The sequence below is a fragment of the Lepisma saccharinum genome, chromosome 3 (genome assembly GCF_977018435.1).
Source record: "Lepisma saccharinum chromosome 3, izLepSacc3.1, whole genome shotgun sequence".
NCBI classification, from domain to species: domain Eukaryota; kingdom Metazoa; phylum Arthropoda; class Insecta; order Zygentoma; family Lepismatidae; genus Lepisma; species Lepisma saccharinum.
Genome location: NC_139231.1, coordinates 110,439,621 through 110,452,535, shown reverse-complemented (window position 1 = coordinate 110,452,535; position 12,915 = coordinate 110,439,621). Strand labels below are relative to the sequence as shown.

Below are 12,915 nucleotides of genomic sequence, written 5' to 3'. Positions count from 1 at the left end.
GCCTCCCCCATGGCGCAGTGGTAGCGTATTTGCCTTGTAATCAAGGGGTCCCGGGTTCGATACCCGGTGGAGGCACAAGTGGTTCGGATCCCACTTTAAACTGTAGGTCCAGTCCCGATTAGCGTTACTGTGCATAAAGTGGACTTAAAACAGCAATTCAAAGAGAGAGAGAGAGAGTGTGTTTGTACATCTGTGATGCTAAACAAGTCCGTAGCGAGGGCGCCATTCAAAGCATTTCTTTTAACGACAAGGAATATGCGACGGAGAAATTTACATTTGGCAGAGGTATATTCTGGTAGCACACTACTGGAATTTTCTGTTTGACAAAGTAGTGGTAATAGTACATGTTCTTCGGACACTAAGACACAACTGAAATATTCTTAAATATCCTAAACTTTTTTTAAAAAATCAGAATTGGAAACTATGAATCTTTGAATATAACCTATATTATTTTTAACGAGTTTCTCTTTGTTTCCTCATTTCAAAATTTGTAAAATGTACAATCGCAAACCATGGCACAAGAAGAAAATATTGAAGGACGCACATAAAATGACGGTGTTTGGTAGTGCGGGTGGGGATTGGGAGCACCGAACCCCAATCCTGTGCAGGGGCGCCGACTAGTCAAAATTATTGGTGGGGTTCTGATCACTGAAATAAATTAATGAATGACTCACTCTCTCACTTTTTTTAAGTTTTGGCCTCAGTGTTCGGAATCTCATAAAAGCCTATGTATTCCTCAAAAATATCAAAATTTTTATTCACAGTTCGAATGCAGAATATTAGTTGTCCACGGATGGATATGTCACAAGTTTCGTCAACCATAATAGCAAAATATTCCCGACTTTTAATATCTGCTACCACGGAGCGCAAAACAGATCTCCCTAATATATCAATGATCTCGTTCTGAATGTCATGTGAGAGCCATTTGTAGCCCGAACGTCCCATCCACTACCCTAGTTCATGCACATCTTTTGAAGTTCTTTTTAGTAAAACTTTTAACAATACTCATAATTACATACTTAGTATATAGTAATAATTCATGTGTTTTGCTGTCTCTGGTCATAGCCCCCCCCCCCCCAAAGTTGATGGTTTAGCGGTCTCAGCCTCCCAAAGTTGATGGTCGAGAACATTTCAAATGTGTAAGTTGATGGTCGAGAACATTTCAAATGTGTATTTAAAGTTAAGTTCATGTGGCACAATTCAGAGTAAAATTTACAAGAGAAGCAAAATAACACATTACATCCTCTTAAGCAAAATTATTTGGGGGGCTCTGCCCCCCACATCGTTAACATTTGGGGGGCTCGATCCCCTCCCCCCCAAGTCCCATGGAGTTGGCGCCAAAATATCTAGCTACGGAGCTGGTGCAAGACAGTTATAAATAATTGAATGAACACAAGTACATACCATTTATGATAATTATGTAATAGCGCCAAAACATCCCACTTTTTTCAGCTTTTTCTTTTCCTGAGAAGGTACTTATATATTATAGAATCTGATATGAACAAAGGACAGCAGCGTTAGTTTTCCCGTTGTACAACGTGACATATGTAGAACAGTTCTTTTTTTAATCACCATTTCAAGACTCCGTGTTAACTTCAGGGTACAGCAATCCGGCCACACGAACTAGTTCTGGCTCGTACACAAAGTCCGCAGCAGTTAGAGGAAAACTGTCAAAGGCGTCCCCATTTATAACACTTCCGGAACAGCATAAGTCTTAATGAATATACATGGTGTCCTCCGCTGGGCACAGAATTATACAAATTCCAGTAATATGTACAAGAACGGAAAAAACAACGCTGAAAATTCGCCCAGGTTTATATGCACAGCACATACAGAGAGCGTGAGAAGAGGGGGATAACACGGAGAGCTAATTTAGAAACCCGAGACCTTATTAGGATTCACATCCACACTTTGAAAGATATTAACTAGACGTGTTCTTGGATACAAGTTCACAAAGTGGCGCCTTGCATATGCAGTATGCTTGTTAGCTCGTCGTAAGGACTGGAGAGCAGGGGTGGCTGTGGCTACTCCATTCCACAATGAGTCTAGTCACCTACAGAACCGTGGTGTCAAAACGTATAGGCAAATATCCTGATGAAAAGTAAAATTTAGATGTACGGATAATAACTATGGTGGGGAACCTACTCTCTATGTTTCTATCTCCTTCCGTTTCGTATCTCTCTCTATTTCCCATTTATACCACTCTTTGTATGCCATGTCAGTAATTCTCTCTCTTTCCTCTCTCCATTTTTTTCTATTTCTATTGCTTTATCTTTCTTTCTTTCTCTATTTGTGTATGTGTCTTTCTCTTTCCCTGTCTCTCATCTCTTTCTGTCATGTTTCCCTCTCTTTCTCTCTCTAGTGACTTTTCAGGTTTCTTTAATTTCCATTCTCTCTTTTCTTTAGCTTTTCCTTCCTCTGTTTTTGTATGTCTCACTTTATCTTGTCCTCTTTCTTTCCCTCAGTTTCCATCTTTTCCTCTCCTTCCTCTCACATGACTTTTCAGGTTTCTTTCTCTGTTTCATCTCTCTCTTCTTTCTTCTTGTTACTTTATCTCTTTCTCTCTCCCTTTCTTCTTCACATTCTCTCTAGATGACTTTTTCAGGTTTCTTTATTTTCCTTTCTGTTCCTTTAGATTTCTATCTTCTCTGTTTTAGTTTTATCTATTTTCTCTTTCTGCTTTTGTTTCTCATTTTCCTCTCTTTCCCTCATATAACTCTTCAGGTATTCTCTCCTAATCCTCTCTCTTTTCATTCCTCTTTTGTTACTTTATCTTTCTTTCTCTCTCTGCTTTTATGTCTCTTCCCCCCTCTCTCTGAGCATGACTTCTCAGGTTTCTTTCACTTTTCAATTCTAGGTTAGGAGCCGGCCTCTGTGGCGGAGTGGTTAGCACAGACCGCTACGACGCCAGGGGTCCCGTGTTCGAATCCCGGCTTTGGTATGGGTGTTTATTGTGAGTGTCGAGTGTCCCTTCATTAATCATAACTTATCCTCATGTTCGCGATTAGACAAAAGTGGCAGAAAAGCGACACTAAATAACAGAAACCACAATCAAATAGATTCAAGATTACGGAGCGCTCTCTCTGTACCATGAGATCCGAGCCTAAAACTTAACGCATTTGGAAAGCAACATTGAATTTGAATGTTGAGAACAATATTTAAACTTCCTTTTATTGAATAACACATGCTTGTCTGTATCACGTATGTGGCCGACCAAAACCTTTGACAGGCATCCAGTTGTCAACCCAAAGCAGAAAATTTGACGTCGCCACTGCGAGGGGGGGGAGACAATTCCCGAATTATTGATATGCGTTCATCCTAAGTTTCTCCCCGTTTCTGCACGGACATTGCCCAGGCTTCGATTCCAGACAGACACTTTGTGTCGAGTTTGAATTGAGGAAGGCAATTAAATTATCCCTTGAAGTGCCATTTTCAATTTCTGCAGTTTCAGGATGGAGGTATACACAGCAATGTAGTTGAGGCGTAACTTGGGGGCGGATAACATTACCTAAGAACTCATGCATTTACATTGGTAACAATGTTAGTTAGATCTCATCAGATCGCAAGAACTTAATATTTCAAGGGTTTTGCATTTTTCATTTGTTTTTTATTGTATTTTTCTTAATTTGCGTTGCTTTTCTGCCTTAATACGTAAGTCTATCCGAGGCCACGATTATGAATTATGATAACATGGAATGAATCAAAGTTCACTCACAAGAAGCGACATATCCACGTCAGGACTTGAACCTGGAACAGTCTGCAATGAGATTGTGAATTCCAACACTCAACGAGCTGTTTCGCAGAGGCGACAATATTTTAATTCATCTGTGGTGTTGTGTGTTGTCCTGTCTATTGTCATTCATTATTATGAGTGTCACTTACAAACTCAACTACTAACATTGGCGTAGTTATTTTAGTTCTTCCACGTGTACTTTCTTCTTCTTAATTTATCTCCCTTTCTCTCTCTCTCATTTTATGTCTCTCTCCTGTCTTCTCTCTTTCTCTCTATATGACTTTTCAGATATCTTTATTTTTCTTTCTATCCTTGTCATTCTTTTTCTGTTCCTTTAGAGTTCTATCTTCCTCTCTTTTGGTTTACTCTTTTCTTCTCTTTCTGCTTTCTGAATTGTTGTTAAAAATTGTTTCATCTTGTGTTTCAAGTAGTCTGTTTGTGTTCTTCGATAAATGTATGAATATATAGCTCAGTGTCAGTTATTTTATGTTTTCTTTGCACTGTTGATACACGGTTATGTTGTCCGCCTACTTGTTCTTCCTCTTCATATTCATATTTATTGATTTATAATGTTCCCTAGATAAGGAGTTCGTCTCCATTAATCAAGATAGTTTTCCATTTAATTCACTGACATAAATTAGTTTTTTCCTAAGGGATTTATGTCCCCGTGTAAGGATTAAATATCCCAAGTGATAAGACATCCATTATAATTTTTAATAGTAACCAATCAATCAATCAATCGATGATGATCCCAAAAGGAGCAAATAGACAGATGCCCCCTCAAGGCCCTGCGATCTGCCCTTCAGCTTGAGCTTGTGTCCAACAATGAAAAACTCCATAATGAGATTAACCGTCTCCAAAAATGTATGCTCTACCCATGTCAGTCCAACAAATGGCTCTTGTGAGATGTAAGGAGTGACGCTTTTTGAAGACACCTAAGTGTCAACCCCTTATACCACGTAGCACATCGTGGTGTTTGGTTTAGTTTTGTTTTTGTTATTTAGCATCGCTTTTCTGCCACTTTTGACTAATTGCAGCGATGAGGATGAGTGATAAAGTGATGAAATTAATGAGTTGACACTCACAGATCGGAATTCGAACCAGTGATTCCTGGCCTCGTAGTGCTCGTGCTAACCACTCCGCCCCGGAGGTGTGCTACACCGTGGTTTTGTTAATGATTAACGAGGCTCTGGTTTCTGGACTCACAGTCAGGGACTTCTGTTGGGTCCTGCGCAGCCCATGTGTGCTTCGCATTGTTCATTCCTAAATGTCATCTTATCACTATTCATCCATTTCGTCGCGATTAGCCAAAAGTGGCAGACAAGCGACGAAAAATACAAATCAAAATTACAGTATTTCACTCCCTTCGCCTCCCCGCACTTTTCTTTCTGGCGTCGTTAGTGTTGAAATTTGAAGCATTGTAAATTCAGCCTCTACATTTATATAGAAAATTAATTTGAATATGAAAAAGAGAAAGTTTTTTTCACCCCTTCCCCGCCCCTCATTTCTTTCCCATTCGAACGCAGGGTGTATTTCTCATCGGATTGGATTGGTAAAGTCTACGTGAGCTTATGGGGAGGGAGTGTTTAATCATTTCAAATGCATTTGCACAAAACCATATTTTATGTTTTAGCTTTTCCCGGTTAATAATAAGGATGCAATACTGTGGTGAAACAAATTTGTTATGTTCACACATCAAAAGGAATTTCCGTTTGTAGTTTGTTAACACAAAGGCAATATTGGGTCATGCTTTCTGGATGTAGTAGTGGCAATGGGGAAAAACTAATGGAAAATACAGAATAAAGTCTCGATTATTTTACAAAATGTAATTTCAAAGTGATTGATTCAATGGTATTAAAATTTGTGAAACTCTGTACCAATAATGTAATGTTATTCTGCATAAAATATCAGTTCCCTTAACAATGGAACACTTCGATAAAGCGGGCAACGAGAGAGGAAGTGGGTGGTTTGAACTTCTTGCTGTAACCAACTTTCCTCCTTGTGCTAAGTTGAACAGTGTTTCACATTGTTGTTGTAGAGTAGAGATATATGCAAATCAAATAACCAATTCTTCACCTTCAAAAAACGGTGGCGATTGTGCAATTAAAATGCATCAAATTTCGATTTTTTTAAAAATATATCGCATCGCCTCAAGATACATGTAATATAGGGGCTTCTGTAGGACCAGCAGATTGAGATTTCTCGCAGGAGCGGCAATGTATCTTACAAGATACATGTAAAGTTTCGTACTGGCGAGTGGTGACATCTGTTAAATTTTTGTAGAACATACAAGGAAGCATGGAATATTAGTTGCTGCAAGATGGCGTACAACAATAAAGCATGCTGCAGTAGGCAGGTAGGTATATTTCATTTGTGGTTTAAATATGTTATTTTTGTGTAATTTTCTCGTTGAATATTCGAGAGAAATATGCCGTAAAGTGTGGAATGTAGAAAATAGAGCTGTATCTATTATATTTCGCCAAATATAGGGAGTGAAATTCGAACCTATCTTACAAGATTTAAAGCTCATTTTAGCATAATTAGATTTTGGAACCAGGTTGTGATGTAAGCATTTGATATTGTTCACATTCAATATGTTTTTCACTTTCTTTCTTTCAACAACTTTTACTTCAAAATTCTATTCTATACTTCTATTCATACATAATTTCAATTATGTTATAAGATTTGTATACTCTTCTGTCTTACTAAAAACAATAGATAATATTATTTCAAATTTTGCACTATTTTCTTATTTGTTCTATTTTTCTTAGCTTTTCCTACAATTTCGAGTTAATTATGGTGCTAAATATCATTGATTATATAGGATGAAATTTATGGAAGGACACTTTCAAGAGAAACATGTGCCCGGCTGCGATTCAAATCCAGAAACTTTGATGGCAGATTGGGAGTTGACTACTCACTAGACATGGCCACAGAAGTGGCAGATTTTATAGATTTTATATTAGTATACTTGCTTACAAAAGTACTTTTCTAATTCTAACACCATTAAGCCTTGTTTCCATGATATAAAAACTAAATATGATGACCAAGGCAGAAATTTATTTTATTATAAAACATAAATTAACGTAACGTTTCAACCTTCTAGCAAGGTCTTCTTCAGACTCTGTACGAAGTACAAATGTAACCAGGTACACAACAGGACGATATATATATACTTAAAAATACTCCCCTCCAGACTATTAGAAAGTACGAGGGAGAAGCATCTTAAGAATAGAAAAGAATGCAAACATGAAAAAGGAAAACAGAGAAGAGGAAGAGGAAGGGATTATCTACGAAGTGAAATGTAAAGAATGTCAGAGTGTGTACATAGGAGAAACGAAAAAGAGGCTGAAAGACAGGTTGAAACAACATAGGGATGATGTACGACTTAAGAGAGAGAGAAATGCGATATTTAAACACATGAGAGGAACAGGACATGACATAAAGTGGGATGAGGCTAAGCAGATAGGAAGGGAGAAGAGAATACTAGTGAGAAAATGGAAGGAGGCCAAGGAAATAGAGAAGAAAGGTGAAGAAGACACAATGAACTGGAATGGGGGACTGAAGTTAAACAAAGAATGGAAGAAGGTGTTAGAAAGAGTGGAAAGGGCAAGAGAGAAAGAGGAGAGAAGAAGGAAGAAGAATGAAGGAAATAGAGCGTGAGCTAAAGAGTCCAGCGACATTCTCTTTCAAGTGAAAGTACAGTTGACAAGGGAAAGCCACCTGCTAGATTGTTCCAGAACAACTTTCTAATAGTCTGGAGGGGAGTATTTTTGTGTGTATATATATCGTCCTGTTGTGTACCTGGTTACATTTGTACTTGGTACAGAGTCTGAAGAAGACCTTGCTAGAAGGTTGAAACGTTACGTGTAGTTTATGTTTTATAATGAAATAAATTTCTGCCTAGGTCAGCATAATTCGAATTATTTACTACTTTTTTAGAAAATTCCACTTTGCATGTTTTATGGAACTCGTAGAAACCATGAAAGATTAAGACTGTCATTCCACCCAGTGGCGTGCCAAAAGTGGGTTTGGTGGGCCCCCCTTTGACCCAATATATCTAAAAAAAGGAAGGGATGTCAAAATCAGGAAAGACGGAAAATTAGGGCTTGCTAACAAAAATGTACACATAGACCACTTTCGAAAATCATGGGCACGCCATGGATTCTACCTGACACAGAATTTCTGATTTAAGAGGTTGAAAAAAGGAAGCTCGAGTTTCGCACATATGGTATCACTTCAAGATGATGAATTTTCTATTGCAAATAATGTAATGACCCCAGAGTTAAATTCTTAGAAGTTGGTCACCATGAGCCACTGAAAAAGTTTCGAGCTGACATTGTAGGTACATTATTGAACACAAGGAGGAAACGAGTCTGCCCATCTCAGGAAGATGCTGTATAACCATCAAAAAGAATAAGGAAAACCTTTGTTGTGAGACCCCTGGCTCATCGGATGACGGCTAATAATTATGATCTGCGGTGAATCATTGGACTAAATGAGGCATGAAGTATATATGTAGAAACTACCCGAAAGGACAAACATGTGTTATGTACAGTGTCTCTCAAAAGTTTTAGGACAACGACATTTTAAACTAGGCAACCCAATTTACGCAAGGCGTTGGTGGGTTGCGTGTAGAGTTAGGCTCAATTTCAGGGTTGCCATGTGCAGAATAGATATTTATGAAATAAGCGAAAGAAATAAAAAGCATTATTGTATAAAAATATAAAAATATCACTATTATATCGCAAATGACAAAATTCATTCTGAAAGAAAAAAAAGAAGGTTTTCTAGCATTTCATCGCTGATGAGTCTACAGAAAGGAAAAGAGGTGAGAGGAAACGAATTGTGACAAAGGAGAGGATAAAGAGAAAGCGAAAAGAGAAGCAAAGGTGAGAAGAAAGAGAGGATAGACAAAGAGAGGAGAAGTAGTGAGAAGAAAGGAAAAAGATTCATTGAGAGATGAGGAAAATGGAGCAAAGAAGAAAAGATAGGAGGAAAGTGAGATGAGAGCAGAGGAGGGGAGAAGACGAGAAGAGGGGAGTGGAGAGTAGAATAAAAGAGAGAAAAAGAGAAGAACGAAAAGAAGAGGAGAATAGTGCAATGGAGTCGGAAATCGAAGAGAGGAGTGGAGAAGAGTGAGATGGAGAAAAGATAAGGGAAAAGTATGGAAGGCGATATGAGATAAAAGCAGAGGAGAAGGAGGTGAAAGAAGAAGGAGAAGGAGAAGACTGGAAAAATACTGGAAGGACTGGAGTCGAGAGGAGAGAAGACGTAGTTGCAGAAAATATCGTCTCGGCGTCAAGAATTGCTGCATTGATCAAATTTTTGACCTGAAACAATCAATAACACTTTGAAATGTATTAAAGAATGTATTATTTCGGTGCGAAATGCCTTTTGGCTGAGTACAGAGCAAGAAAAAATCTTCCACGTAAGATCTTTGATTTTACCTGCGATTATATCACTTAAAACATGAATGTAATTTTAATATTTATATACTTTCTTGTAGTATAGGAACTATCTTCGAGAAATAATTTTCGAATGATGAAAAGAAACGAGAATATTGGTAGTTGTGAAAATGCGAGTTATTTCTTCCAACATATTATTGTGATTAGACATTATTATTGGAAAATATCTAGAGGCTTAAACATTGCCGGACGATGTTCTCTTCCTGTGATACTGCAACAGACGAAATGCTTGCTTACTGACATAGTCTCGTGTCCAGAACAGTCTGAATCTACATTTCACATTGGTCAGCTTCTTCTACCTCTTGACTAACACTGTCAAATGTGATGCGATTTTCTTAATACAATTTTTCGCCTGTTTACGTATAACGTTTTCGCACATTTGGCAGTTCGCAAGCGGTGTAATTATTTCGTGTTACTTACACAACAGCAAATACATTTCATAAGACTGTTCTGGACACGACACTGCGTCAGTAAACAAGCATACTACAAGAAAGCAATTCAAAACTAAAGTAATAGTTCAACTACATGTATACCCAATGACAGTTACAATATTGGAGGAACAGGATACTTAAAAATCGTTGTTACAACGGAAGGAAATGGCGTGGTGTAGTGGAGGTCGACCTCCGTGGCGGAGTGGAGTCGACCTCCGTGGCGGAGTCAGTCTGCCTGCAAATCGTGCAGGAAGCAGTTCGTAGCGAGCTCCGCTCTTCGCGTGAGAAGGCTTAGTGATCGAACTGTACGAGTTAGCTAGGGCCGTAAACGGTTTGATAGTTTTGTGTTAGTGGTTTTTTTTCCCTTGGAGTGCAAGCGAGGTTTTGGCTACAATTACCGTGAGCCAGTGAAGATACGATGAAATAGTTCACGATGAATATACAAAGAGAAAACACCTTGAAATTTGTTTTCATTGATGTCAAAACGAGACCTACGTCATTGGATTTTCATCGATGGTTTCATGGTGTCTACCAAGTGCCTACGAACCAAGTGCTCAGTTTTGAAATAGATTACTTTCGTAAGTGTTTGTACGTGAAATTTGCGTCAAAAGTGGTAGGCGAACGGTTACTAAATGATTTTGGTGCTGAGGTAATCTATAGTGACGTAGATGGTGATCATAAGGTAGAAGTAGAATGGGCCCACCAGCGACATGTAATTGTTAGAATCCATGTAGTCCCAACTGAATTACGTGCAGAAGTGATAAGTCGTGTCATGAGGTCTTATGGGGAAGTGTTGAAAATCGAAGACGAGACATACTCTGCAGATCACATTTACACCACTCGAACTGGACGTGTCTTGATCAAAATGGTACTACGTAAACCCATACCCTCATATGTAAACATGAATGGAGACTCATATTGGGTAACATACCCTGGGCAGGTTCGTACCTGCATAGCGTGCTCCGAGGAGGGTCATGTAGTCGCACAGTGTCCTAAGCGTCGATCCTCTGGAAACCAGCCCCGCCGGGGGCCGGTTAATATACCCGCTGATAATGTCCCAATGGTATATGAACCAACTGTGCTACCCGTACGGACTAAACCAAGAGATTCAGCTCCACCAGTTGCAGAAGTCCCTGCGTCAGGAGATAACACTGGAGGGAACACGGATAGCCCCAGAATCACCGACGAGGAGACAGGTACCAGACAGGAAGTTAGTGAGAAGAATGAACCAACAGGAAGGGAAGAGATGGAGCAGCCAACATTGACCACTTCGAAGGAGATGCATCACATACCCCCGCCCCCACCCCCAAGTGCTTTGTTCGCGGACGCAGAATTCCCCGTAGTTACCTCTCCTAGAAAATCACGGTCAAGATCTGTATCAAGGTTACGCTCAGTGGCGGAAGAGTCCATGGTGCTACGTAGAAAGAAGAAGAAAAATAATGAATGCGTAAGTTCCACAATAGTTCATAACGAATGTAGAGTAGAACCTGGTACCCCAAACCAAGATGTTTTAAAGGTTAGTTTAACAAGTAATTCAGCAAATGTAACTAAAGAGAAACCTTCGACGAGTAACAAACTTACCCCAGATTTATTCAGTGGAAAGCATAGTTAATGCATTATAGGCAGAAATTAGAGTTTAGTAATGTTGAAGAAAGTAAGTAAGTTTAGTTTTCTTTTGTGGACAGTTATAATCATGCAAACATTTACCTTGGCATCTATAAATTTGAATCAAATGCGAAGTCAGACAAAACTAATTGCTCTCAATGACTTTCTCATTAAATCGTCTATTGATGTGGCCCTCTTACAAGAGGTAGCCATAGACGATTTTTCTGTACTGAGCATGTTTAAAGTATACAACAATTTTAATCCTTTTGCACAAGGGACTGCCATAGCATGTAGGCGACACTTGGATTTACGTAATGTAGTGCCCCATCCCACCGGCAGACAAATAAGTGCCAAATTAGGCTCAGTGTTTCTCTGTAATGTGTATGCTCCGTCAGGAAGCCAAAACAGACGGGAAAGAGAAGATTTTTTTTCAACAGTTGTAGGGCCCGAGTTGACATCCCACACACTAGACACTATACTAGTGGGAGATTTTAACTGCGTAATTCGTTCACAAGATCAAAATCCAGGATACAACTTCTCTCGTGCGCTCTATGAATTAACGCAGGGGTTACAACTGCGTGACGCTTGGATACACACCAATGGCGAAAGTCAAGGTTACACACATATCACCTCCAATAGTGCGTCAAGGATTGATAGGTTTTATGTCGCACCCAGATTTCAGGAATATATAATTAGTGTTCAAAATTTTCCAGTATGCTTTAGTGACCATAGTGTTCCAATTCTCAAAATAAATTTAGATTTGGTCAAACCCCGACAAGGTAGCGGATACTGGCTTTTAAATAGCACATTATTACGCAATGGCAGTTATGTCCAGCTAATCAGGGAAACGTGGAACGAACTCAAGGCCTCTCGGCCAGTGCAAAAGACCCTAATCGAGTGGTGGGAAACTCGAGTTAAGCCTAAATTTCGTCAGGTCAGTAAATTCTTCAGTGCAGAGGTTAGTAGAGATCAAAGAAACAAATATAATTTTTTATATGCAGTCTTGAATGATCTCCACCGTTTAGCACTGCAAGGTAATTTCGATCGTCCCTATGCAAATGAAATAAAAGCGCAATTACTTGCTATACATAGGAAACGAAAATCTGCAGCAATAATAAAGAGCAAGATTCTTCCTATAGACCCAGACGAGCAAGCCACACTAAGTCACATTCTTCAAGAACATAAACACGCCAGGAGTCACGTTATTCATAAATTAACTTTAGATTCCGGTGAAGTTGTCACCAGCCCTCATAGTATACACGACAGGTTTTTGCAATACTATAAAAATCTTCTTGGTCAAGCCTTTAATGCCACAGAAACGCAATGCAATTTTTTGAACTACCTCCCTGCGACACTGACAGAAAATGAAAGAACTGAGCTCACACAACCATTTAGTAAAAAGGAGGTTCATGATGCAGTATTCAAAGCTCCGAGGAATAAAACTACAGCCGAAGATGGATTACCATCAGAATTCTATCAATGTTTCTGGGATCTAATAGGAGACGAATTAACGGAATGGGTCAACGAAGTGTTGACAACAGGGACAATAGGGAAGACCAGTAGCACGGGAGTTATAGTGTTAGTTCCCAAAAAGTCAAATCCAAAGTTCGTCACAGATTTTAGGCCAATTTCCATATTGAGCAGTGACATCAAACTTATAAGTAGGTGCATAAATCAG

The 12,915-nt window shown here is 39.1% G+C and overlaps 1 non-coding gene across 1 annotated transcript; it reads left to right on the top strand.

The window, feature by feature from the left end:
* Positions 1-75, top strand: TRNAT-UGU (transfer RNA threonine (anticodon UGU)). Its single transcript has one exon. It is a non-coding gene; the product is annotated as a tRNA-Thr (tRNA).
* Positions 76-12,915: the final 12,840 nt, after the last annotated feature.